This window comes from Phoxinus phoxinus, assembly GCF_949152265.1.
Source record: "Phoxinus phoxinus genome assembly, chromosome: 21".
Lineage (NCBI taxonomy): Eukaryota > Metazoa > Chordata > Actinopteri > Cypriniformes > Leuciscidae > Phoxinus > Phoxinus phoxinus.
Genome location: NC_136896.1, coordinates 5380860 through 5407455, shown reverse-complemented (window position 1 = coordinate 5407455; position 26596 = coordinate 5380860). Strand labels below are relative to the sequence as shown.

The window sequence follows — 26596 nt, the reverse complement described above, 5'->3', positions numbered from 1 at the left end:
AGCTGACCAATCAGAGCAAATTATGGTTTTCGGAAGGAGGGGCTTCATAGAGACTAAACAGGAATTAAACAGAGCATTGCTGACAGATTGGGAAGAGAGGTGCTGCAACAATCTCAAAAATGTAGGCATATATGTTCTCTTTAAGAATATAGAATTTAAGAATAAACTGATATTATGAATTTCATCTTTAAGTTGTTTAAAGTTGGTTGTGGTGAATGCCTTGTACTATGGGCAATGCAAGAGTTAACCCTAATGCTGCCATCCTGTATTAGGAAAGACTCATAATAGGCTGGCTCAGGTACAATGATTCAGTTATGTTTTCATGTACATTTATTGTCTTGGCAAGCGTCATTTCATCAAAACAAGTTACGGGAGCATGCATTTATGTGTGTCGTGACGAATGATTCTTTAGTTGGCAGGAAAAATACAGTTTGTTATTGATACAATGAGGTGCATGCTGTCGATAACAATTCAAGCCAAAAATAACACTCTCTTTTGGATATGCTACTATGGAAATGACATTTGAAAAACTATTTTATAATCAGGCATGCAGCTTTTGATGATCTCATGTTAATTTAAAGGGGGGGTACAATGGTGTTTCATGTATTCAGAGTTGTTTACAGTGTTAAAGAGATGGATTATCATGCTAATAATGGCCAAAGTTTGAAAAGTTATTTTGAACGAATAACAGAGAATTTCTGTGCTAAAAATCATACTTCCGGGTTGCAACACGTTTCGGCTGGTTTTTTTCTATCGTAGATCTAATGACGTAGACCAGAGTGGAACTCCTTATATGAGCATTGCTCTCGGAAAAGCGCGTTCACGCACACGTCGACCAGAGGAGAGAAAGACCGCGCTCATCGACGCGCTACTACCGGAAATCATCATCAGCAGCGCTAAATAGGAATGGTTGATGTCAAGAATGTCTCCAAAAAAGTGTGTTTTGGGATGTGAGGGAAAGTTTACCTTGTTCAGCTTCCCAAAGAACCCAGTGTTACTGGAACAGTGGATGCAGTTTGTATTTCCGGGACAGCAAAGGAGTTTGGCAAGTGCGGTTTTGTGTTCTGGTCATTTCAGTGACGAATGTTTTATTAACAAGGCCCAGGCCGTCGCTGGATTTGCAAACCGGTTGCAATTAAAACCTGGCGCGGTCCCAGTGATAAAACACCCCATTCATGTAAGTACAACGGTATCACGCGCTCCCGCTTGACTCTATAGCTCCGCCCACGCCCAGAATCAAGGACCTCGGCTTTTTCCGGATAGAATCGGAAAGCTGTATTTTTATTTTATAAATATGATGAAACTAAAGACTTTTTGGAGATATGAAGGACACACTATTACTCTATAGGTACTCAAGATTAACATGAGATTGACTGAAACTAAGTATTTTACCCCCCCTTTAACGACTATTTAAATTTCCATTTGTCACACCACAGGACTGTTAAATTGAATTTACATTCTGTAGACCTTATGCCTTATGCTTCGGACTCTGTGTCCGTATGAATTAGCTCAAATGATCCATAGGGAATTTTAATAACTAATCATGAATATGATTAATATATTGCATATTACAGTTACATTAAATTATCGAAATTGAAGATAGACTATATGAATATATGAATAATCAATCACAACGAATTATAATTCCTCATTCATACATCAATAGTCTCATTTCAGATCGATTATGAGGTAATCTTTAAGGGAAATTATGTAATCATCAAATCGGTGTTGTCCAGCAACGGCCGTAAGATTAAACTATCAATTTCTCAATAAAGTTATCCTTTCTTATAAACTCCAAGAAATATTAACTTTCTGGCCGTGAACATTAATTTTCCTGTGTTTATAAAATTAAAACTAGTAAATAATAAGAGCTCTGGCAGCTCTTGGATCTTTAAATCTCATTGACTCGTTTTACAAGCATTTTCACGGAAACAGTTGAATATATTGTTTTAATAAATGCAAAACTACAGAATATAGGCTACTACACAAGATACACGTTTTATATATCTATGTACATTTACTTACAGTTAACAAACAAGACAAACAACAGATGATGAGAGAGTGAGGGTTGGAGAGAGAGAATGGGGGCGCGCGCGCCGAAGCACGCGCGGAGGTTGTAGAGAGAGAGAGAGAGAATGGTCACGAGTGACCATAGAACAGTGAACATCACAGACCCTTGAGAGAGACATCAATCAAACACCTTAAAACATTAAAACTCGTCAGAGCTTGATACTTGCAAAAGGTTCGTTTGCGTGCACGAGCTGTGTCCAGCCTGCGCGTGTTCTTGGGAGCAGAGTGCGTTCTCTCGGGAAGCTTCGAAAGCAGGGCGCGTGCTCGTTGCCAGAGCACGTTTTCGCGGGAGCTTTGAAGGCTGGTTGCAAGTGGAGTTGCTGAAGGAATTCAGGCTTCGTTCGTTCGACTCGTAAGTGGAAACGAACAAAGGAGAATTTAAAAAGGAAACAAAAGACTGAGATAAAACAAATAAAAGGAGGGAACTCCTGAAGGAGTTCAGGTCCGAAGATTTCACATGATGAGTAGACGAAGGCAGGACGCGAGAGAGCAAGAGAGGGAGGAGGAAGAGCGTTTTGGCTTTTAAGGAATGTAAGGATACGCCTTTTTCTGGGACAAGAGCGAATCGGATCCTCTGATCTAGAGCGGGAGAATGTTCCTTTGTTGATAAAGACACGCCCACTTTGACTATGTCATGTGAAATTGAATTTAACATTCATATTTAGAAGTATGGTATTTCCTAGAATAAATGCATATTATTGTACCTTGCAGTCAAGATTCAACTCCGTTAGATTTAGAGAATTACAAAGATATGAAACACATCATATTAACATTAATAGGAATACAAAGTTATATTATTATGCATTAGTATAGACATTTAAAGTTCGATTAATGTTACACTAGGACATATATATGCTTTCCTATGGTTTATAAACACATCTTAACACAACAAGGGATATATTTATTACATTTAAGAGTGACTATTTAGCATTCCTTTTCTCTGCAGAAACACGTGGGTGTCTCTGTGTGTGTGTGGAAGGCAGATATTGGTGTGAGGAATTCTGGGGTGTCACGTTACAAGTCTCTTTGTGTGTGTGTGTGTGTGTGTGTGTGTGTAATGGAGAAAGAGACAAAGCTCTCGTCCGGTCACACGATGAATGAAGTGTTCGCGATTCCCTAATTTGACCAGATGGCAGTCAATGTTGCTACATATTCCCCCTTTTTGTTCGATTAAGTCAGGGGATGGACTTCATCGAACAACAAATTAGCACAATGGATGACAGGTGGTTTCAAGGCTGAGGGTTCAGCTCAAATGATGATGATGTGGTCGGTGGCTTGGCACCCCCTTTCCGGGGATTCCGTGTGAAACCTCCCGACACAGAGTTCGTGAGCTTGACTGTGGATGTTTGCATCTCGTTGCGTCTGTTGCAGGATGAAGGCCAAGACGAGTGTCGGGGCGTGGTCGGTGACCTTGGAAAGATACCACAGTATCAGCTGCGGTCCAGGTTTGGACACAGGTGAGGGATGTGTTGACAGGAGCAATGTTCATGAGTTGGGACCCCCTTTCCTCAAACCAGAGATCTCCTTCTGGATCTAAGGTGACGTTGTAGTTCTTAAAGGATGGGAGTTCCAGTGCTGTCTGGTACTCTTTGCTCGGAAGATGGTACCATGACAGGTTGCCGAGGTGTGAGATGGCACCTGTCGGTACTTGAGTCGGCATACTCTGGCTGAGCAGGTTGACACGGCTGGTTGTATCATGTTGTTCGTGAGTGACAGTGGCTGTGTGCGCAGGTGTGTTAGCCAGCCATCGTTCACCTACAATCTTTGCTTGTGTTTCTGTGACTTGTGTGCGAGGCTTAGCTTCAGCAGGGCAGCGTGTGTGGCTGATCAGGGGTTGCAACTTGTAGAGTCCTTCAGTGTTGTCTCTGGGGAAAGGCTTGCTAGGGCAGAGATAGTGAATGTCTTTGGTCAAGGTGCACCTGTGCAGGTTTGGGGCCGGGTACAGCAGGGTGTCGCTGTCGTGGTAGGCCACCACGTCTGGAGTGCATATCTTGAACTGGGTCCTGCTTTTCCAGGACCCGATGTTAACAATGTCTTTGAGCCTGTAGGCTCGGTTTGACTCGATGATGGGTAGGTTTAGGAGAAAACCCACTTCTCTCTGCTCGGGGTTGACGTGAAGTGGGGTGGCGCAACCCAGAGAGTAAGCAAGGTGTGTTTGTAGAGGGTCAGCTGGCGTGGTGATGCTGGAAGCCAGCACAGTTCGCACAAGGCTTAAGAGTTTCAGGTACGGTGGGATTGCCCCTGTGGCTAGGCTGTCAGTGGAGGAGCTAACCTCCCACAGCATGTCTGTCGTTAGTGCTGTAAACAGCGGAGTCTGGGCAAAGTCTTTCTGGAAGATATTAAACAGCGGTTTCATTGAGTTCACAGTCTGGTTCGCTGCGTTGACACTGGACATACCAATGTTAAAAAGAGTTCTGGCGGCAGCTACGGCTCCGAGCAACGCTCCCAGGAACCGTTCGGATCGGTGGTTGGTGCTTAGGAGTCCTGATTGCGTGGCAGTCACTTTCTCCAGTTGGTTGAGCAGATGTTCGACCTTGGCTTTGGCGTGAGGGAGGGAGTCCTCTGTCCGTTGGGCACTTGCCCAGGTGTATGGGGCTGCGGTGCTGAGGTAGTGTGCTCTGTAGACCGGGCGGGACTGGATGAGTCGACCATACACTGGCTGAGTGTAGGTTCCGCAGTCGGTGATCAGGAGTCTCAGTGGTTCTCTCGGTGGCAGCTGTCCTCTGGATGGCTGACAGCACAGCATGACGACCCACAGCAGCAACCTGGTACAGATGACAGAGAGAGAGAGAGAGAAAGGGAAGGAAGAGGCAAACGAGGGTTGTCTTTGGTTGGACAGGGCAGTTCTTTTGCTTTGTGGGTGGCAGCTAGGTTTAGCTCGCCTTGGCCCATGTTTTGTCACATCTTTCTGCCAGCCGGTCGCTTGCTTCAATGTCTCGTCAGTGACTCTGGTGTTGTGTTGTGCCGCACATGATGCATCATAGATAAACATTGGCATGACCCCCCTTTTGCAACTGTTCACCACAAGCTTTTGCGCTGTGATGTCAACAGGTGCAGAACCCGTAATGTTGTCTGCATGCAGCGTGTGCATGTCATGTAGCGGTTTGAGGCACTGGCTGTCAGTGAGTTTAGACGGCGTGCAAGGGTGGCAGGAGGGGTATAAGTGGTGGCAACGCAAAGTCTTTGTTGTGGTGTCAGAAGCCCGCATGTCCGCTATGTTGGGTGTTGCAGACAGCGGAGCCCGCGTAAGCGGGACAGTGTTAGGCCGTGTAGCCTGTAAAAGTCTTATGCAGTGTGTAGTCGCTGCAACTGTGAGGGCGGGAGGGTGGGTCGGGTGTGACCACCGCTTTCCGTTTAGTGCGCCAGGCTTGGCGCGGGCAGGAGTTTGGTCATGTGGCTGCAGGTCAGTCTTGACCTTGGCGCAGCATTTGTTAAAGTCTTTTGTGGGCTGGAAGGTGCAGGGTAGCGAACTTGAAACTTGACCTGTTGCTAAGTCTGTGTCGTTGTGACTGGCTGTGGGAGTTCCCATGAACTGTGTGACCTGACAGTCTGGCTCTGTGGAAAGTCTCGTGACCTCTGTGATCTGACAGTCTGGCTCGGGTGGCCTGTGTGACTGGATGGGGAGAGGTTCTGGCACTTGGGCCCAAAGAGTTCGCTTTTTGAAGTCCAGTAAGGGCTCGAAACGATCCAGCAGGTCTTTGCCAATGATGAGTGGATGAGTGTTCATTGGTGAAACGTACACAGGGTGAGTCAGCGACATAAAACCTATTGACAGGTGGATTAGAGTTAGCTGTTCGAGCCGGATGCTATTTTGGCTGTATGAATGCACATTTAGCTCACAAGTGTGGGATTCAAGAGTTCGATTCTGTCTCTTAGCTTTGACTTTGAGTCTTTTGAAAAGTTGAGATGAGATCACAGTGAGGTCTGCTCCTGTGTCTATCAAGGCTTCAAGTTTCACTTCCTTCTCCAAAGTGCAGGCTAGGTAGGGTTTCCTGGTCACCCCCCTTTCAAGGAGGTTTCCCAGAAACTGTGGCACCGGGGCTGTTGTTGTCAGCCGGAGTGAATGGTAGGTGTTGTCAGTTTGTGATGCAACAATGAGTGAGTGAGTGGAGCTGCTATTTGGTGATGTAACAGCAAAGTTCATGGGTTGCGATTTGATAACAATGTCTGGTGGGTTGTCCCCGGGAGGGACGTGTGGCTTGCTGCGGGGGCAGCTAGCCGGAACAGCACTTCCTGGGACTTTGTGATGTTGGTCCCAGGTGTGATGTGTTGTGCTGTTTCGTGTAGTGTGTGCAGCTGTCAGCTGTGGTGCTGGAGCGGAGCTGTCACTTTGTGGTGTGACAGCTAGCTCTGTAGTCTGTGGGGGACGAGCAGTGTTCGTGGTGCTTGGCTCAGGCAGATGGCAGTCAGACAGGGTGTTGGTTTCAGTTCTTATGCTTAGACATAAGATGTCTGGTTCGTCCTTGTCTCTCTTGCGATGTTTCTTGTGAAGAAACTCTTTCAGCATCCTCACGATCTCTGCTGTCTCCGACGTGGCTGCACTGTGTTTTTCTGGTGTGCGATGAGGCTTGGGCTTACCAGTAGCATGTCGAGAGGGGTTCCAGGGCTGGCTTTCTGGGCTTGGAGTTCTGGACGGCGGGTGATGCAGGTCCCAGAACCTCTTAGAGCGCTCGCTCCGATGCTTTGGATGAGCACCGTCACGGTTGTTTTGCCCTCTGCTGGCTTGGAACGGCCTTGACTCTCTGTGGTACAGTCTGTGACTGTGGTGCTGTTGGGCGCCTTCTGTGTCTAGCTCTGAGCAGTGCTCAGAGACAGAGTAGGTTGTGGGGTCTCTTACAGTCTTTTTGGAAATAGTCTTTTGCTTGGTGTAAGCTTTGTGGACCAAGTCACGTAGCTGTTGGGTGGACATGCTACGTGGACAGGCCAGAACGCCTAAGTGGTGACTCACTGTGGGATGCAGATTTCGGAGGAACAGCGTCCTGAAGTTGACATCTTCTTCCATACCGGGCTCGTTTCGTGCTCCGAAGTAGGCGTGTCGGAGTCGGCCGTAGTAGGTCTGTGGGTGTTCAGGTCGGGCCTGTTTGACGTCCATGGCGGTGAAGACCCCTTGTTCTGATTCTGGATCAGAGAATTCACGGATCAAAGCTTGTCGCAGCTGCTGGTAGTCCCTTTTGACAGTCTCTGGTTGACGGTCTAGGAAGCTGCGCACGTCACGGCTAGAAGTAATTCTGAGCAGGTAAAACTTGTCCCAAGCTGTCACGTTGGCGACAGTTTGCAGGTGAAAGTCAATGTCTTGAAGGTAAGCATGTACATCATGGCCTCCTGCAAGGTTTGGAGTAAACGTGGGGATGTTTCTGGCCAACTTGTCAAAGTTTGTGGGGGAAGAGCTGTGGCTGGGGGCCCAATCCGTCTGGGGGGGATTCTGACCCTTTTCAGCTCCGCCCCCTTCAGCTTTGGGAGCCGTGCCGCGTTGAGCGGTAAGTGTTCTCTGTGAGGGCTCCCCCCTTTCTGCTGGCAGGGGTTTCTGTTGGCTGGCTGGTGTGTACCGGCTGGTCAGGGGAAACTTTGTGGTGTGTGTTTCCCCTACCCGGTCACTGTTAAGTCTGTAAGAATGGCTCAGTTCTCTGTGAACAATGTCAAGTTCGTCTCTGAGATCATGTCTCTGCAGAGTAAGCTCATGGATTTCAGCTCTGGCCACCTGTAAGTGTTTTTCACAGGCTGTGGCTTTCGCGTTTTTGTCTCTTAGTTCAGTCTTTGCTCTCTCAAGGAGAGCGTCACTTTGTTGGAGTCTTTCGTCGAGTTCTTTACAGGTTTCTTTCTCCGACTGTTCTCTTTGGTCTGTGTCGATCAGGAGAAGTAGCTGTTCTAGACGACTTTGGGTGTGGGCCTGGTTCCTCCGGGCCTCCTCTGCTTGAAGCTTTAGCGCTGCTGCTTCCTGCTCCAGGTTGATGTGGCTCCTTTCGCTGAGCCGTGCCTGGGCGACGAGTTTGTGTGCGAGGCTTCCGACGATTTTGGCCCAGTCCTTGTAGCTGTAGCTCTGTGTCGGATCGTGGGTCATCAGTTCGACCAGGTCGGTGTCCAGCTGTTCTCGGCTCCGGGGCTCTGTGTCAGCGGCGTCTCCGGGCAGGAAGTCGGTCGTCATGGCTCTCAACCACAACTCGAGTTCGTCCCACTGGGCAGCCATACTGGACGGCCGTGACCTTGGCACACTGTAGGCGAGAGAGAACACAGAACACACACACACAAAGAGACCAATGCAAGTTCGTTTTAAGGTTAACGAGCTATGATCATACGGCTATGCCGTTTATGAGAATTTTGGGGCTAACTGATGCCAACAGTTAGACAGTTCACGGAGCCAATTAACTTGGGTCGTCTGAGGACCTGCACTAGGGGTTGTGACGAGCAGTAGCCTGGCGGGTCACGTGGTGGCCCCGGCTGCTGGTGGTCACTCCACTACTTAGTTTCCTTGATGGCTCTCTCAGGTTACTGTTTCTAGGTGAAATGAAAGAAACAAATCACAACAGAACAAAGGATAGGACAGATCAAAGTGAAATAAAATCAAACAATAGTAACACGGTATGTGTCAGAGAGAATAAGGAGGCCTAAGCCTATTACCACTGCCAGAGTTTACGATAGGGCCTACAGGTGAGTGGGGGCTATCGGGGTTGAAAACCTAGGAAGATGGTGAGGCTTGGAGAAAAGGATAGGGGCCAAACACTTAAATGACCGGGGAATATCTAATATTCTGTGGCTTATACTAAGTGTATGGGTTTTACCTTATTTAGTCTGCCTGGAGTGAAATGAGGTCACTCAGGTGGGGGCCAGCGGCGCGGTCAACCTTCTCGACGGTCCCAAACACTCGAACGCAGTGGACCCGGGCCCTCTGTTACTCTGTGTACCACGGTGCGACCTTCTCAAAACAACTTGCGACCTTAAACACAACCTGGCAACGCCAAGGTGTCAACTGCCAGACAGCACGACAAAAATGGGGTTTTCACCGGAACCCGGCCCCTGCAGCAGGCCCTGGTTCAGGTAATTGTCCCGAAATTGCCTTGTGTGTCAGCTGGCGTGGTTGACCTTACCCTTGGAGTGCCAAATTGCTGATGTAGCAGTTGCGTGCCGCCCCAATGGTAAGAGACAGAAGAGTCCGAGACTCACGCACGGCCGGTGTCGGTCGTGACGGCCAGGTGACCCCGCTCGCTGGAAACCAACCAGAGATGACTGTCAAATCACCACAGCGCCCTAGGGAGAACTACACATAAACACACAAAAAGGGGTAAACAGGTGAAAGTTAAAGTCAATTAAGGCTTTCTTGTTTAAACCAAGTTTAGTAATTATGTATGTAGAAATAAAGGCAAAGGCTTTGAAATAATGGTAAAACAAAAAGGGAATTATGATAATGTTGGTGATTATCAGAATAACCTAACCTAAAAGAGAGATAAGAAAATTAGGAATAAAAAAATTGTAATAATTTTTTTTTGGAAAAAAAAAAAAAAAAAAAAATTAATAATAAAATAAAATAATGGAAAGACAGGATGACCCCAGAAGAAGAGACAGGCCGCAGTAGTGGGTTTGTCCCACAAGGGGGCGTATCTCTTTTCAGTGGTCAACCTGGTTGGACAGACAAACTCATTCAAATTAAATTCAAACTAGCTTGAATTCAAATCTAAATAAGCCTGTGCAGAAATGTAAACATCAGAGTGATATTTTATAATAATCCAGATGACGTTAAAGCATCAGTAATTACTATGAAATAATCAGAAGGGAAAGATGAAATAAGTACACACTTCAAAAGAGTGAAAGGAGGAAAAGAGTGGCACCGACTTAGTATCCACAAGGCCACGTGGTGGCGCTGTTTCCTTCTAGTGGATGACAGTGGCTGACAGCCACACAATTTAAATCCCAAAATTTAAATCTGGTTTACCTCGAATTTAGATAAGCGTGTAAGGGGATTGAGAGATCAGAATGATATTGTACAATAATTAAGATGCATTAAAGTATCAGTAATTATTATAAAATAATCAGACGAGAAAACAGAAATAAAGCAATTCACACAGAATTGGAAACAGAAAAACGAGTTGAATGAACCGCTTTAGCGGGAGGCGGCCACTAGGTGGCGGACTTCCCTCTAACTGGGCTCTCAATGGCTGGGCTGGGATTTAATTTAAGTTTTAATTCACCTCTTGTTTGAACCAAACTCAAAGTAAATGTACCAGTCACAAGCAGGAAAATGGTCTAACACAAAATAATATTCGCACGAGCAAAGCTGGAAATGCCAATAATTATTGAGAATTTAGACATAAGCTAATTCACTATTCATCATAGAACACTTGAATTTAGCAGTACGAGAGCATTATCTGAAACGGCCACGAGATGGCGTAGTTGCGCTCATGCAGGCTGACGTCAGTGGGAGGCTGTGCTCACGCAGGGTGACGTTGTTGGGGCGCGTATTTTGAGACTTGAACACCTAAGAGGACCTCTGGTGTTTAGTCCGCGGAATTACAACCAATTTTAAATGTGACTCTAAAGAGCTCAGAGCGTTCAGCTCAGTCACGTGCTGATTTTCTGCAATAAAAATCACAAAGGAAACACGATCTCTACAGATCTTTCGGGTGCTATACTGCACAAGAGCGTGAAGCAGGGTTTCTTCGCTGCAAAACACAATTGTGGGCTACTCCCATAGACATTTATCCAAATAGCACGGATTTAAATGTATTAGGTTTTCGATTGATTAGCTACGTCAACTTTAAACCAGGAGTTTTATCGTTTTGCTGAATATCACTGGGTTAACCACGAATTCAAAACGACATTTGCATGCAAGGCCTAATATGTTTGGAAGGAATCTCGCTTAGAAACATATTTATTAATACCGGTAATACGCACGTGAGAATTATTCGTTCACAGCGATTTCAACAAATATTAGAAATGTATCGACTGCAGAGATATTTCTTCATCTCTTAACAGCACATTAGTAATATTAAATACTGCAGTGTATAGCATTTAACAGTGCCAAAATTGTCTAGGCATATTTTTAGCAACTTGTTAAAGTGTAACGTTACTGACTTAGGCTTTTTGCCTGGTCAGTTAGGAGTGAGTTCGCGTTTGCGACTTATCTCACGATTTCATAACACATGTGCACAAAATTATTAATAACCATATAAACAGACTGGAACTGGATATTGCTTGTAAAAACAAAGTTTGAGATTGCCCGCATTCTCCACCAAAATAATGTAGACCTTATGCCTTATGCTTCGGACTCTGTGTCCGTATGAATTAGCTCAAATGATCCATAGGGAATTTTAATAACTAATCATGAATATGATTAATATATTGCATATTACAGTTACATTAAATTATCGAAATTGAAGATAGACTATATGAATATATGAATAATCAATCACAACGAATTATAATTCCTCATTCATACATCAATAGTCTCATTTCAGATCGATTATGAGGTAATCTTTAAGGGAAATTATGTAATCATCAAATCGGTGTTGTCCAGCAACGACCGTAAGATTAAACTATCAATTTCTCAATAAAGTTATCCTTTCTTATAAACTCCAAGAAATATTAACTTTCTGGCCGTGAACATTAATTTTCCTGTGTTTATAAAATTAAAACTAGTAAATAATAAGAGCTCTGGCAGCTCTTGGATCTTTAAATCTCATTGACTCGTTTTACAAGCATTTTCACGGAAACAGTTGAATATATTGTTTTAATAAATGCAAAACTACAGAATATAGGCTACTACACAAGATACACGTTTTATATATCTATGTACATTTACTTACAGTTAACAAACAAGACAAACAACAGATGATGAGAGAGTGAGGGTTGGAGAGAGAGAATGGGGGCGCGCGCGCCGAAGCACGCGCGGAGGTTGTAGAGAGAGAGAGAGAGAATGGTCACGAGTGACCATAGAACAGTGAACATCACAGACCCTTGAGAGAGACATCAATCAAACACCTTAAAACATTAAAACTCGTCAGAGCTTGATACTTGCAAAAGGTTCGTTTGCGTGCACGAGCTGTGTCCAGCCTGCGCGTGTTCTTGGGAGCAGAGTGCGTTCTCTCGGGAAGCTTCGAAAGCAGGGCGCGTGCTCGTTGCCAGAGCACGTTTTCGCGGGAGCTTTGAAGGCTGGTTGCAAGTGGAGTTGCTGAAGGAATTCAGGCTTCGTTCGTTCGACTCGTAAGTGGAAACGAACAAAGGAGAATTTAAAAAGGAAACAAAAGACTGAGATAAAACAAATAAAAGGAGGGAACTCCTGAAGGAGTTCAGGTCCGAAGATTTCACATGATGAGTAGACGAAGGCAGGACGCGAGAGAGCAAGAGAGGGAGGAGGAAGAGCGTTTTGGCTTTTAAGGAATGTAAGGATACGCCTTTTTCTGGGACAAGAGCGAATCGGATCCTCTGATCTAGAGCGGGAGAATGTTCCTTTGTTGATAAAGACACGCCCACTTTGACTATGTCATGTGAAATTGAATTTAACATTCATATTTAGAAGTATGGTATTTCCTAGAATAAATGCATATTATTGTACCTTGCAGTCAAGATTCAACTCCGTTAGATTTAGAGAATTACAAAGATATGAAACACATCATATTAACATTAATAGGAATACAAAGTTATATTATTATGCATTAGTATAGACATTTAAAGTTCGATTAATGTTACACTAGGACATATATATGCTTTCCTATGGTTTATAAACACATCTTAACACAACAAGGGATATATTTATTACATTTAAGAGTGACTATTTAGCATTCCTTTTCTCTGCAGAAACACGTGGGTGTCTCTGTGTGTGTGTGGAAGGCAGATGTTGGTGTGAGGAATTCTGGGGTGTCACGTTACAAGTCTCTTTGTGTGTGTGTGTGTGTGTGTGTGTGTGTAATGGAGAAAGAGACAAAGCTCTCGTCCGGTCACACGATGAATGAAGTGTTCGCGATTCCCTAATTTGACCAGATGGCAGTCAATGTTGCTACAATTCATATAAATATTCATATACATTTTTGTCGTTTTTTTTTTTTCTTTTTCTTTTTTCCTTGGGCATGTTGTGCATCAACTACCCAAATCCAGATCCACCACCGGGAATAATGCATGAGTATGCCACTTCTAACTCCGCGTAGAATTGCTATTTCTGGGCAGTTCAGAGCCGGGTCAGAAATAGAACGTTTACCTTGTAAAAGCGAGCATTTCTAGTCTCAGATGAAGGTTGATGGCGCTCTGTGAAAAGCCTTTAAAGTCAGAAATACATTTTAAATGAAAGTCTTCTAATATGTATTCTACTGATTGCACAACAATTAGAAAGAGTCAAAGTAATAGCAGAGTGATTTTGTGCACTTCTTTAATGAGCAGAGTTTAGACAACGCTGGGGCATCAAACCTATCTGTTATAATTATTTCCGAACAGAGGAATTTGTCATTGATGTCCATTGAACCAGTGCAGAGTAATTGGATGGAGGCTGACAAGGGATTTTGCAAGTACTCCCTGAGCTGGTTTTATGCTTGGTTTAAATTTTAAAGAGTAATCCACACAGGGGAAGGGGGCGGATAAATGGAACACCAGCCCGGCAGACTGCAGAGATTCAATGCCTTTGAATGTCCAGCAACGGATGATTTAGAGATATCTAGTTTTTTTAAAACTAAGTTAGTGAGGTTTTGCTTCTTTCTCAGTTGTCTGTGCTTTGGCACATGCTTTGAAAATGGCTTTCTTATATAAATGATTGCATTTGATAACTTACCAAAATCATTTACCGTTATGATGCACATATTTAAAGCATTAAAGTCTGTGTGATTCGGAAGTTGCAAACGACTTTTCTCCAGTGTTGTGACGTATTTCCAAGTGAAAGGGAATATTGAATAGAGGGCAGGGTTTTACTTTAGCGCTCCTCCTCTCCATCTTTCGCTCAAACTGACTTCATCAGAAAAGGAACTTCATTCCAGACCGGAAGTAACTTTTCAGATTTTGATTAAAGATTACCACGGCAAACAATTTTTTTCTGTGTATTTACTGGCACGGATTAATTGTTCACCACAAGACTAGTAATATGCACTAACAAAGTAAATAGGGTCAATTTTGATTTCATGTCGACTTTAAAGTTATTTAGGAGGTCCAGTTTTAGCTGGTATTTGTAGTGTGATTGTATGTGAACCTGACAGATAGAGGTCAGTCAGTATTTGAGCCCTTAACGGATGCAATACTGCCTGGAGCATCTGCTCCCGCGTTCCAGTATCATCGGAGGAAGGAGCAACATAAGAATTAGTGTGTTTCTCAAAAGAGGATTTTGCAGAGTTTACTTGATCTTCAGGCCAAAACAAAACAAAACATAACTAATGCAGGCATGCCCAGAGCAACCGGCTGGTTTAAAGTATTAAAGAAAGTGCAACAAGCGAGAAACACCACGGATCCACAGGCTGCCTGGAGCAGATGAGGTTAAATGTGTTTGTTCGCTGCTGTAGCTGGAGGTTGTCGTTTTTGCACACTGAAAAACACTTTGTGGTTAAGCAAATGTATGAGGGATAAAATGTGTTATTTTTGGTTTGAATAAGCTGAAAATATTAAGCTGATTTGCACTAAATTTGAGCACAAAATGTTCTCAGACTTCAAGTAAATATTACTTATTACCTACAAAGACTATTTTGAATATTTTGTATTAGACTATCTATCTATCTATCTATCTATCTATCTATCTATCTATCTATCTATCTATCTATCTATCTATCTATCTATCTATCTATCTATCTATCTATCTATCTATCTATCTATCTATCTATCTATCTATCTATCTATCTATCGTAGCAGTACAATGTGATGTGTCCAAGTCCAAACTAGTTTTTTTTTTTTTTTTTTTTACATTTGGAAGTTGCTTTTTATCCAATGCGTCACATTTCATTAATTTCCTGTGAATCAAGCCTGTGACCTTGGCATTGCCAGCGTCCTACTACATAAACAGTAATTTCTATTATAATCACAGATATGTCTGTAGTGCGTGAAGTTTTGCAGTGACAAAAAAAATAGTTGAGATGTTTTGTCGTGCTGGTGTACATGTGATTCTTGTTTCTCAAGGTGTGGATACTCCCAGCATGCACTAGAGCATGAATAATTAATAATGGTGCAATTTTGGTGTGTACCAGGCAGCTTTATTTACTCTGTATTGTTGTTATCATTGTTTTGTGGAATTTTGAATTCACATTCTACACAAAAATGACCTACACTATTAAAAATGTTGGGGTTTGCAAGATTTTTTTAAATCTTTTTGAAAGGAGTCACTTATGTTCACTAAGGCTGCATTTTAGCTATTTGAATGCAGTAAAAAACAGTAATATATTACAATTTAAAATAACTGTTTTCTAAAGAGAATAGAAAATAATATATAATATATTTATAATATATATATATATCTTTAAGCTAAATTTTCAGCATCATTAGTCTTCAGTGTCACGTGATCCTTCAGAAATAATTATTATATGATTTATTCAAATAATTACCTTTGTGTTTTTTGTATGCCTCACAGTATGTCATTTTTAGTTATATATTGCCAATATAAACAAGTAGACATTTATCAATTAACTGAGATTTTTTTAAATAAGATTTTTTTCAGTTTAAAATGTAATATGTTAATACAAAGTAGATTTCACTTAATTTACTTAAAAAAAATTAAGTCTATACATTTAAATCTATCTGTTTAATTTCAGTGCATTTATGTTGGTGATATTGACATATTCTGGGCTGTTATGTTTCATATTTTGCTCTTTTCTCTATGCAAGCCAAATATGTATGCCTTGCAGACATAATACTATCCATTCTTAGACTAGAGAAGTTTCTTGCATCTGTCTCTCTGGCTCACGTCGTGTTGATATCATGTCAGACTCCGGGTGGATGTGTTCGGTTACACCGACAGGGCTGCTTTGATATCTGTGTCAGATTTCATCTGCAGACATAAATACTACTCTCCCGGTGAATATTGATCCTGTGCATCATGTAAAGTCACGAGACTCCATTAGTCTCCTCATAATAATCACATAAATGCATACACAGGGAGTATTTACTGTATGAACAGTTCAGTGAGACTAAGGTCTCGTTGTACGGGGATGTCAGTAGGGGAACCTTGTTCATGCATTACGATTTACCCTTACATGCTGCTCCGGTATACCAAATATCATACAGCTAAAAATATTGCTTGAAGATGAATAACAGTGTAATGTGAGACACGATTAAATACACCAGGTTAATTCGATTTCAAATTTGATATTACTGAGACACCTTAGACAGGCGTTCACCACTGTTGTATTTGCAAGTTGTAACTTTTGCTTGTATAGTGTTGATCAGTTTTTGAGTGTTCAGTGTAAATATTTGTGCACATTCGGGATTTAACGTGTAATTTAAATACATAAAACCTCTTTATTTTTACAAATATTAAAAAGCATTGGTAGATGCATTTGATTTATTCTAAAGTGAAATATTATTACCATTAGTTTTTTTAAATAACTGTCCTGTCTTCAGTGTTACATGATTGTTCAGCAATCTTTCTAATATATTTTGTGCTCAAGAAACATATTGAAAAAAGTTGCTTAATCTGCTTAATATGTGGAATGTGCACACTCGTGGTGCTTTTTTTGTGGTTCTTTGAATATAGAGTTCAAAAGAACTAAAAAGATAGAAAGTTTATTTGAAATAAACATTATGTAACATTATACATGTCTTTACTGTCACTTTTGATCAATTTAATGCATCATTGCTGAATAAAAGTGTTAATATCTTTAAAAAAGTCTTACTGACCCCAAACTTTTGAATGGTATTAGTGTACAGAGGAGGGCTATAGTGCAAAGATACAATAATTGGACTTATGTGCAACTTATGTGAGCGTGTAACATGTTTTTGTTTGTTATTTTATAAACTGAAGGACGAGTCAAAGTTATTTTCTGTAGTAATTGAAAGTAAGCCACAGATGCTTTGGACTACAGCTTAAAGGTGCAGTAAGCAATTTCTGAGAAACACTGTTGATATTTGAGATCAACGTAAACAAACACGCCCCTCCCTTCTTTGCTCCGCCCACAAAATGCACGAACACAGTGCAAGAGATGTCTCTTTATCATATTTAGAGCAAATTAATGCTTCGCAAAAAAAAATGAAGATGATGAGGAACAACAACGAGGAAGAACAAAGAATGAACATGTAGTGTAGTACACACGAGTATAAGCAAGAGTTGGTTGTTAGTCACCAGCAGTACACCACCTGCAAACAATGACTAATGCTAACATTAAAACAACAGCATATCTTGGTTCTGTGAAACATAGCAAAACCAATGTTACTCACGTATGGAGCAGAAACAACGCAACCTCAGCGTCCGTTTTCAGGCCTTCCCACTTAGGTCTCTCCAGCTCTGGAAAGCTTTTCTAATATTAATGCGGGTCCTAAAGCTCTTGCCTGATCATAACCCTTATTTTTCCAGTGATATTCCTCTGACTGGTTATCTGTTGTAATGTCTCTCAGCCATCTCTCTTTCTACAGTCTTTCTTCAAACATCCCTCTTGCTCACTTTCTCTCCTCCCCCATCACGAGTGGACACGCCCCCTTCTGCTGATTGGCTACAAGTGTGCTGTGCATTTTCAACAGTGTTTCTCAGAAATCGTACTGCACCTTTAAACATAACCATTAACCTAAAACATACCCTTAAATCATGAATTCCTATATTGTATTTGTTCATATCCACAAATGTTGTACGTGAACTTTCCATAGCACAAGAAAACAGAATTGGCTTTTATGTTGTATTTCTGCATATAGTCAGAGCCACTTTACCTTGGTCGTGAGAGTCAGCAAACTCCTTGTTTCCGGTCGACTGTACATTTCGCATACAGTAAGGCTGAAACGATCTGAAAAATTTGAAGTGTCTTTCTTTTAAAAACAAGCACTACAAATTATTGAAAAAGAGAAATATATCTGTCCCTGAAGCATCCAAACCAAGTGTGTATGAATCAGTGTGTGTTTAAATAGTAAAGCATTAAAAAGGCGACATGTCCTGCTCAAGCACTATTGATTATGTAAAGGGAGGCTGGTTTGATTAGAATCACTTAATAACTGGACCATTTCCCTGAGGTTATAATTGCTATTCCTCTCTTGCTTGGGGAGACGACGATGAAGGTCACTGAAACGTTTCTGAAAGGACGTAATGGGCTCTCACTGGGGGACCTTTGACCCACAGCCTTAAGCTACTGTAGAAATGTGATCAGTACAGCTTAGATTCTGCAGTCTACTTAGGGAAATTTCAAGGTTGTTTGATGAGACACCTCTAGAGCGATATCAGTGCACTTTGTTCTGGGAAACCGTAATTTTTAATACTCGTCTTAAATGAAAGTAAGAAGCCTCTGAAACAGCCTCCAGAGTTCTCATAAAAAGCGGTCTATAAAAGCAAAATTTATTCGCATATGGTAATTAACTTTTGAATGTCCCTGTTTATATTACTTTAAAATGTTGACCTGTAAAGATGTGAAGGTAAACACTTATCGCTGAGCTTTACTGATCAGTTCTGAGTCTCTTATTCTGAAATGATCATTTATAATTGCCAGATAGGATTGTTATGTTGTTGTTGTTGTCGATTTTTCCTGATTGACATGTTTGAGCTGAAGGCCTAAATTTCCTTCTTCTCGATTAGATAAAGCGTGAATGTAACCATATTTCAGCGTAGCTTTTAAGGCGAGTAGATGTGCAATGCTTTGGCCTACTTTTATAATGTTACCTCTAATTATCAGTGATGGATGTTCCATATTTATCTCTGAATGAGCCTGACCTGGCAGCGAGTTATTGTACTGTGCTTATTGTATCTAGATTTAGCTTGTTGTTTGCTCAGGCAATTTAGATGCCTGTAATTATTTTGGTATTATTTCCAAGTATGAATGTGCGGGGATCAGTGCTTTTGAATTCTAGAGTTTGCAGTCAGTTGTTTGGAGGTGAAAATGAATGACGTCAGTGGCGGCGTTTCCATGTGATTAAATACATATGTTGGAGGTCATGTTAAAAGAAAAAAAACGTGAATACTGAATAGGCCTATTGAATTTGATTTGAAGATTGTGTTGTGAGACAGGGTGTATTTGATTATTTTTAAAAATAAAGTGGCAGTAGTAGCATATAAATAGGATTAAAGAGAGTTGCCATGTCTGGAGGCATGGAGAGAATATTTTTTTCTTCTCTCCATGCCTCCAGACATGGCAAATATCTTGTTTTTCCAAGTTTAAAAACATACTTGTTTTTATTCATTTATAAACTATTCATTAAATAATTTATACATTCATTCATTCTTTTTTTTGTATGAATATTCAGTGAAAATATGGTTGTTTGCCACCATGTATGTATAGCCTATGTATTTATTTATTTACTTTTTATTATTATTCAATGTTTTACAACCATACTGGCAGGAACATCATATCTCCAAAAAACTTTTCAGGAAATGAAAAAAAAAAACAATGTCAAAGTTGATATTGTGGCATTATATATGGTCAGAAACTTGCATGTGTCCTTTCCTTATATTGTTGACATTTTACCAAAATCAAGTTGAAATAGTTTCTGAGAATTTTGGACATACGTGTTTTGTCCATGAAATGTCCCCTCAAGGATAGTAAAACCTGAGATCACCTACAATGTGGAGGCCAACATCAGTGCCCCACGAGGGAAATGGATTAATAAACAACATACTGAATGATGCCTATCTGAAAAATGCAAAAAGGGTGATGGATATGTTTAGGGGATAGAAAATACAGTTTGTAAAGTATAGAAAGCATTATGTCTATGGAGAGTCCCCACAAAGAGACCAAACATTTTGTGTGTGTGTGTGTGTGTGTGTGTGTGTGTGTGTGTGTGTGTGTGTGTGTGTGTGTGTGTGTGTGTGTGTGTGTGTGTGTGTGTGTGTGTGTGTGTGTGTGTGTGTGTGTGTGTGTGTGTGTGTGTGTGTGTGTGTGTGTGTGTGTGTGTGTGTGTGTGTGTGTGTGTGTGTGTGTGTGTGTGTGTGTGAGTGTGTGTGTGTGTGTGTGTGTGTGTGTGCGTGCGTTTGTGTGTTTCTTGAGTAAAGAGACCAATTCTTTAACAAGAACTAAAGACAAGCAGAGATGGTCCAAACTGTGTGAGGTTTGAGGATCCAATGCAGTTATGAGGTTTATTCACAAGCTCTTATTAATACTTTTCATTGGTAAACAAAGCCAACAGACATACGCAAAGGGTAACTAGTAATGATTCATGAAAAAAAATAAGAAATAGGAATAGACGAGGTTTCCACCCGGAATCGGCGATACTGTTTATTTATATTTGTTAAAGCTTTCTTTGATTATTTGCTAAAATGTGGTACCTTTACCGCTATACAGTATATACATCATGGTCATCCAGGCCCATCATCTCCATATATGTGTGTGTGTATGGGGATGATGGACCTGACCTGAGAGAGTGACATCTGTAACGATTTCTGTATGCCTTTCCCAGCTCCATTTACCAAACCCACAATGCATTTGTCCTTCATCATTTTGATCTTACTGGTAACTGGTAACCAATCAATTTTACATGTTCTCCTTTATAAATGCCAGTGCATGACATTCTCTGCCAAACAAGTTCTGCATATAAATGGATTTACAGCCAGACAAGTTCTCATCTGTACTTCATCTTGGGGAATGATGGTCGAAAAATTGGATGTTAGCGGTAATTTTCAGCATAAGTGCTTCTGTGATTTGTACTCGTATAAAAATATGGTGGAAGTAAAAGGTGCTGCTTTATTCTACTGTCAGGAGCAGCACCTGTTTCAGAGTTTTAGTGTCGCGTCTCCGCCTCTGGCGGCGGGAACAGTGGTTTGTATGGATCCTGTGACTAGTTTAATTGCCTGAGTGTCTTCCATGGCTGTCCGGGGAGACCATCCTTCCTGCTGGGAGATGTCACCAGTTCGGCAGCTTCTGTGCATATGCATGAGGGGAATTGCTGAAAAATTGCCTATGAGATGTTGCTTCTGTTGTAATGTTATAAGAATATTTAGCTTTGGGCTTTATGCACTCTTGTCATATTCTGGGACAAGACAACAATGGTAGTCTGAGAATAGATTCAACCAGAATTGATAATGTTTTTTGTGTTTATCTAGTGTTTTGTTGTTTTGCTTTGTTCTGTTGTGTTATAGGTGAAAGTTCTCACTTGAGAAGCTAACACTTTCTAATGACGCTGAATATGCAATTAAAGAGCTTTTTCAGCTTCCTGATTACCATATTGGGGTTCTTCCTGTTTACCATATATGGGCTTCTTCCTGTTCACCATATATGGGCTTCTTTCTGTTTACCATATATGGGCTTCTTCCTGATATGGGCTTCTTCCTTTTTACCATATATGGGCTGCCCTGTGAACATGCAAAATGATGGACATGTGGAAAGTTGCCCAAACTGTTCTGATTGGCTGAATGAAGAATCTGATGGCATCTTATTTTTCTTTTTAGTTTACAGAGTCTAGTGCTGTCACAGAGACGGGTGAGATATGTCAGGACCCATGTTTCAGTGATGTCTATCAGGTAATGGGGATATTTTTTAAATGTGGCATTCCTTAAAAAAAAAAAAAAATCCATTACAGACTTTTTTATGGTCATCATTGTGAGTCAAGAAACTCATAAACTCCTCCAGGTATTCTGTGTTTTAAGCTTTGTTATTATTATGAGAAACATGCCCTACTGTACAATATATCATATATTTTTCTGTCATAATTTCTTCAAGTTAGGTCCTTTGAGGTTCTGTGTTTGTTTGTGACAAATATATAGTATTTATCAAATTAAATGGTGAAGTTCATGTGGACTGAGATGGCAGATGCTGAAAGCGCCATGCGTTCTTGAGTGTGTGAGACTAAACTGCACTGCTCATTCACACTGAGACACAAATCATAGGGTCTCAATAATTGTAATTTCTGCAGTTGACAGTTGCTTTTATACAAATATTTCAGGTTCACATTGGGAATCGAACTCATGACCTTGCGCAGGTAGTGTGTGTGGTTATTTAATCAGTGCAGAAACTCTCAATCGTTGCCTTCCCTTTGGAAGTCAACAGTGGATTATGGACTTCGACAGAAGCCGTACGAGCTGCCCCCTTTGCTTCTCCAATCTTCTCCTCACACTCGCCCGCTCGCTGGTCATTTGTCTTTGTGTCATGGAGTAGCCCACGCAGGCATACCCTCCCACCCAGAGCAGCAGCTTGAAATGAGATTCACTTGACTGCATAATCTCTCTCCATTGAGCTGGATGTGGATTAATTGCCCAATCCCTGATCACACAGCCAAACACATACCCCACTTCCACTGGAACCTTCTAAGAACCAACCTGTGTTAACTGACTTGATAGGAGAACAATGGCGCCAATGAGTTCTGGCTATTAATATGATTCAATATTAAGATGGCTGCTAAGTCAGTGTTGAATGTTGATCACAAGCTGGATTTTATATGCAGATAACGATATTCCATAAAAGTTTCCTATTTTTTTATTTTTGACATAATTATTCAGAATTATGATTGATTATCAATCATATTGAATAACTACAACAAAAACTATCATTATTATTTGTATAATTTATAATAATAATAATAACAATAATGCATTTTATGCAGTACAAAAATATTTTTGCAGTACTTTATGGAAGTTATAAAAATACAGTCTGCTTTTTAAAAATAAAATAAAAACAAGAATTTATTTTCGACTAAATTAATAATTTAATTCACTACTAGGCTACTTACAGTAATGCTACAATTGTGTTGTTGTTTTTTAATATTACATTATATTTTGTTAGTTTCATTTAAAGCTTAAGTAGCTTTGCATTAGATGTTTTTATACAAATAAAAAGTAGACACAAATGAGATTGCTGATATACATTGTATAGAGCTATACAAGATTGCAGCTCAGACCGTGGTCTTTGAAGAGTTTGAAGATAAATGTTATAGGCCTACTGTATAAATGATATTGTTTAAATGTTATAACTTGTAATAATTTGGTATCTTGAGAGAAATGCTTTTCTCTTTCTCTCTCTTTCCTATGGGAGATTGGCCACCATTAAATCATGTCTTAAGCTTCATATTTGAAGACCCCAGATGAAAAAAAGCTTTTTTTCCCCAGATCAATATGTCAGTCACATCTACCGTAAAACCGTATGTCAGTGTTGAAGGACTGTCTTGTATTTAACACATCATAAAAAATGATACGACTAAAGCCTGACCTCATCAATATGTGCCAAGCAGTCGTCTTACATATCAGTAACAGCATCTTAAGTCTGTTGATGTCTTCCCGTCAACATGCTCACGTGCTTCAGGTTAACATGCTCAGATGTGCTGTTACACATATGAGCATGAAATGATGCATCATTTGATCCAGATTATGATGAATATATTATTATATTGTACAGCAGGATGCACTTCTCATAATAATTACAATAATTACAAAACTGTTTAATAAAACATTTTATTTATAATTTTATTTTTAAAGAATATCAGACAATCACGCTACTTTTCATTCATGTTTTAATTTAAACGTAATTATATGTTAGCATATTACCAGTAAATGTCCCATATGTTGCCGCCGTAAACAGCTCCTCACTTTTAGCTTCAAGTGAACACCTACAGTACATGATACATCCTCTGTTTTAACAGCTTGCTTTGAGGAGGGCGATAATAACCCGGTAACAGCTCTGGACCAGGATATAGCACTTTAGATTTTATCATCAAAATAAAAAAGAGAACACACACACACTCTCTTTGGGGGATATTTTTATTTTAAAGCTATAACCACACTTGTTTCCTTTACTCCTGCTTCAGGATGAAATATAAGGCATCAGGTGTTTGACACACCGGATCTAATTCAGGCTTCTATACAAATATTTCCATAGTTTGATGAAATATTAAATACTTAATTTTACATATTATATGCAGACCATTATTTTATTTTATTCGTTTTAGTTCGTTTTTTTATCTATTTATGTAAATGTAAAAGTGACAAATCATGCATAGCCATGCATTCATCTGCTAGTGAACTCCTTAAACGTGATTTTTTTTATTTGTATAAATTGATTTTACTTCTTATTTTACACTTTTTATGTTGAAAATGTTGCGCATGTATGCAAGTGTACTACTAAAAGTGCACACAAATGCATTTTAAATTTACACTCAGACCATAGCATACTCTATACTTTTTTATATACTCTATTCTATTCTATACTTATTTTATTTTTTTAAGCAATAAATGTTGAAGATTTTGCCCATGTAGCCTATTTGAGGTCTTTGCTAGTGTACTCAAATAAGTGAAAATATAATTTTTTAGCAGATTTGGGCAAACTGACCACAAATCTTTGATCTGTTTCTTGGTTCTGTTGAATGCAGGAAAGCCATGGATAGCATTTATTTATTTATTTTTTTAGAACTCAACGTATCACTGAACGGTCATGGTTGAAAGGCTGTCATTGATTTTCCCACAGACTCGTTTGAGTGGAAGCTCTTTGCCTGCCCTGTGTGTGGCAAACGTTAACGCGTGCACTCCAGGGACTGGACAGATAGCGTGTGCGAATGATAAATAGCTGGAATGAGTGAAGTTGAGAAGTCAGTAACTGCCTCGTGTCCCTGCTGTCTTTCAGCAGTCCTCCTTTCCTCAGCCTTCACCTCTCCTTCTCGCCGGTTTAATCGTCCGACACTTCACACACCTCTCGCTCCCTTCTCCTCCACACCTCCTCCTGCTGTCCGACTAATTGATGGGTGAACACACTGGAGAGGCCTTCACTCCTTATTTTCTATCGTTTTTTTTTTTTATATCTATCCTTTCAAAGGCGATGGAGGCTCATGAAGGGCCTCTCATTCCCACCCCCTATCTCCTCAAATCATTTTTTTTACTCTCTCCTTTGCTACATCTCATCTTTTCTTCATTATTCATTAAGTTTCCCTTCAAAGCCCCAGAGAGAAGGCAGAAAGAGGTAGAGAGAAAAGATACGCCGCTGGTCTTCAACTCACCTGCAGGAGGGAGAGGAGAAAATGAGCGAGGGATGACAAACCGATATAATAAAATGAAAGGTATGAGAGCTGTGAGGTATATTGGCTGCATTTACACTGCACATCTTGATAGTTTGACGTACAGTGTATCCGATTTATTTTCTGTTTACATTTTTTAGGCATAGCTGACTCTGTTTACATTAATATATTGCTGCAAAGCATTGCAAATTGTTGTGTGCTGAGTTATCAGTAGACGTGGAGGCGTAAATGCTTTTGTTTGCTGCTGTAGTTGGTTTGCACTGATATCATGAGTAAAGCATACCGTGTTTTTTTCCAAGCAAAACAAAGCTTTCTAAATACTTGTGTTCAACTTAGACTTTGAGGAAAGTTAGTTATGATTGTTGAACAGTAGAGCGCTGGCGCTTGCAACGCCAAGGTCATGGGTTCGATTCCAAGGGAAAGCAAGAACTGATAAGAATATAAACGTGTAGCTTGAAAAGCAATGTAAGTCGCTTTGGATAAAAGCATCTGATAAATGCACAAATGTAAAATATAAATAATGTGGATGGGCAAGTAGGTTGAGTAGTTTTGTGCATCATTTGGGGCATTTGGCCTTACTTAAAACTCAAAAATGAAGTATATGAAGTATGGGACTATCATGGGTTTAGTTTTGTTTAGCGCTTAGTTCTGTGTCGCCTTGTGGATCACATGATTTTAGTTGCACTAAGTGCCCAAACTATCTATAGTGTAGAACAAGTGACTTGTTCTACACTATCGTTGAATAGTTTGGGGTCGGTAAGATTTTTTGAAAGCATATTTTTGAAACAAGTCTCTTATTCTCACCAAGACTGCATTTATTTGATCAAAATATAGTAAAAACAAAATGTTGTGCTGATTTGGTGCTCAAGAAACATTTATTATTATTATTATACATTTTGAATAAATAATTTTTGTAGAAACTTTTTTTTTCAGGATTATTTGATTAAAAAGAACACTTTTATTGAAATATAAAACTTTTGTAATGTTATACATTTCTATACTATCACCTTCAAAAAATAATCTGGTAACACTTTACTTAAAGCCCTTTTGTAAAATGCATTATAAACCTATTTTAAAGGGGTGGTATAATGCCCCTGTTTACAATATGTAAAATAAGTCTCTGTTGTCCTCAGAGTGTGTATGTGAAGTTTTAGCCCAAAATGTCCCACAGATAAATTTTTTACAGTATGTTAAAATTGTCCCTTTTGGGGTGTCATTAAAAACACGTTGTTTCGTGTGTGTCCCTTTAAATGCAAATGAGCTGCTGCTCCTGGCACAGAGGGCGGAGCTTCAAGAGCTTGTGTGTTAGCAGCTCTGATTACCTCACACATACACTCGCTGAAATGTCAGAAACTGTTCCGCCTTTTATGTTTAAACTGGAGTCGGACAATGATGGAGAGACTCAAGAAGAAGTGACAACATGTAGAATGCAACAGGAGTTTCTGAATGGTTAGTTGATTATGTTGCTGATGTGATCTTCAAGTCTTTGATTAGCATATTCTGTCATGATAATCTATAA

General features: G+C 40.5%; 1 protein-coding gene across 8 annotated transcripts in view; it reads left to right on the top strand.

Moving 5' to 3' along the window:
* Positions 1-26596, top strand: part of LOC306990083 (cadherin-18) — a 267205-nt gene that overhangs the window by 142180 nt on the left and 98429 nt on the right. The window contains exon 2 of one of the 8 annotated variants that reach the window (XM_079596381.1): positions 21530-21601. The exons of 5 other annotated variants lie outside the window; for them this stretch is intronic. The gene's annotated coding sequence lies outside the window, so the exon portion shown is untranslated. Of the gene's footprint in view, positions 1-21529; positions 21602-25068; positions 25120-26596 lie in introns of those variants that run through there. 2 more of the 8 variants (XM_079596384.1, XM_079596386.1) reach the window with 2 other exon arrangements.